At 58.5% G+C, this 2,114-nt stretch overlaps 1 non-coding gene across 1 annotated transcript in view; it reads right to left on the bottom strand.

The window, feature by feature from the left end:
* Positions 1–1,967: 1,967 nt before the first annotated feature.
* Positions 1,968–2,114, bottom strand: part of LOC146801656 (5.8S ribosomal RNA) — a 149-nt gene continuing 2 nt past the window's right edge. The window contains exon 1 of the ribosomal RNA XR_014968339.1: positions 1,968–2,114. This exon is cut by the window's right edge and continues 2 nt beyond it. This is a non-coding gene — a ribosomal RNA (5.8S ribosomal RNA).

Raw genomic sequence — 2,114 nt, 5'->3', positions numbered from 1 at the left:
CTGGTTCCTTCCTGGTTCCACGTGGTCACTGGCTAGTGACCTTGACTCTGTCCCTTCTGCTTGCAGGTCTCCTCTCTTCTTGATCCCAGCCTTGGGATCCACCGGACACTCTTCACTGACTGCCTGTCAGCATCTTTCTTCAGGCATCCATAGGAGTCGACGACGAAACCCGACGCAACTTCACCCCTATGCACCCGCAGCCTGTGGGCTAGGTAACTTGGGTACTCCGGTGCTCATCAGGATAGTGACTATCCTAGTGTCTAGTTTTCCAGTCTCGACTTCCTAGCTACTCCGGAAGTGTCCTAAATCTATCTATTTCTAAACTGTACTATTGCTAGTGACTTTTACGCATTACGCGTGAGTGTTTCCACCTGAATCCCGTGGGCCTCCCACTTCCTAACCTTTGGTAGTATAGTGTAGCCCCAGCGATTCCCTAGGCCTAGGCCTATCCTATTTCCGTGACAGTGGTCCTTATACCACTTACTTAGTATATGGTTTGCGTGGCCCCTAGGGCCTAACTGTATTACTTACCTGTGTGACTTAATGTATGCTTAAATAAGACTGTGTTGTACTTACCTCTAATCTCATAAAGAGTGCTGAGGGTTTGACTAGAATAAATACACTTTATTTTATATATATATCTGTTGTGGTGTCCTTTCATTTGGTATTCAAGGGATTATATATGTTATCACAGCTGGCTTCACATGCCATTCAGAGTTTAGCCTAAGACTGCTCTTGTCCATGCTACCACTAGGATAGCTGGTCTATAAGGTTGACTTTACAACCAATCACCATAAGGGTATTTGGACTGATATAAGGTGTACACTAGAACTAGTGACATCATACATCAGGCCAACTTCTCACAGGGGGGCTGTAACACCCTCCGCCAGAAGCGAAGGGCCACCTGCCACCCCGAAGCCTTCCCAGCCGACCCGGAGCCGGTCGCGGTGCACCGCCGCGGAGGAAATGCGCCCTGCGGGGGCCGGGTAGGGCCCGGGCGCCGGTCCCGCGGAGGGGATCCGGAACTCCCGGGCCACCGACCTTCCCGCCGTGTTGAATCCTCCGGGCGGACTGCACGGACCCCACCCGTATACCTCTCGACGGTTTCACGCCCTCTTGAACTCTCTCTTCAAAGTTCTTTTCAACTTTCCCTTGCGGTACTTGTTGGCTATCGGTCTCGCGCCCGTATTTAGCCTTAGATGGAGTTTACCACCCGCTTTGGGCTGCATTCCCAAGCAACCCGACTCCGAGAAGACCCGATCCCGGCGCGCCGGGGGCCGCTACCGGCCTAACACCGTCCGCGGGGTGAGCCTCGATCAGAAGGACTTGGGCCCCCTGAGAGACGCCGGGGAGTCGGTGTTCTGTACGCCACATTTCCCACGCCCGCCGCCGGGCGGGGATTCGGTGCTGGGCTCTTCCCTCTTCACTCGCCGTTACTGGGGGAATCCTGGTTAGTTTCTTTTCCTCCGCTTAGTAATATGATTAAATTCAGCGGGTCGCCACGTCTGATCTGAGGTCGTAGTCAGAAAGAAAACGCCGGAGCGTTCGGGGGGGAGCCGGGGAAGGCCAGGCACCCCTGCCGGAGCATGGGGCCTGGCGTACCCGGCAGCGCGCGCCCTCTTTCCCCGGATCTCGTCTGGAGGGGTTTCGCCCTCGCCGGGAATCTGGCCACGGAGGAGGGCGCCCGAGGCGAGTGCGCGCGGGCAGCCGGTGGGACACCACGGACAGCCACACGCAGCACGCAGCCAGGCGCCCCGGGACGGGCCCGGGGCGGACCGGTCGCCGGGCCCCCTTCACAGGGGGCCAGGCACGCCGGCGGCGTACCTCCGCGGCAGGACCCGGCCATGGACCCTGCCAACGGGCGATCGGGGGGTCTGACCTTGTGGGGGGACGAAGGGGAAGCGGAGCTCACCCTGCGACGGCCCCAGCCGCGTCCCGGGGAAGCCCCGGGGCGATTGACGATCGAGCGACCCTCAGACAGGCCCCGGGAGGAACCCGGGGCCGCAAGGTGCGTTCGAAGTGTCGATGATCAATGTGTCCTGCAATTCACACTAATTCTCGCAGCTAGCTGCGTTCTTCATCGACGCGCGAGCCGAGTGATCCACCGCCAAGAG

The sequence above is a fragment of the Triturus cristatus genome, chromosome 8 (assembly GCF_964204655.1).
Source record: "Triturus cristatus chromosome 8, aTriCri1.1, whole genome shotgun sequence".
Classification (NCBI taxonomy): domain Eukaryota; kingdom Metazoa; phylum Chordata; class Amphibia; order Caudata; family Salamandridae; genus Triturus; species Triturus cristatus.
Note: the sequence above shows the minus strand (reverse complement) of the source record. Positions and strands in the feature narration are given on the sequence as shown.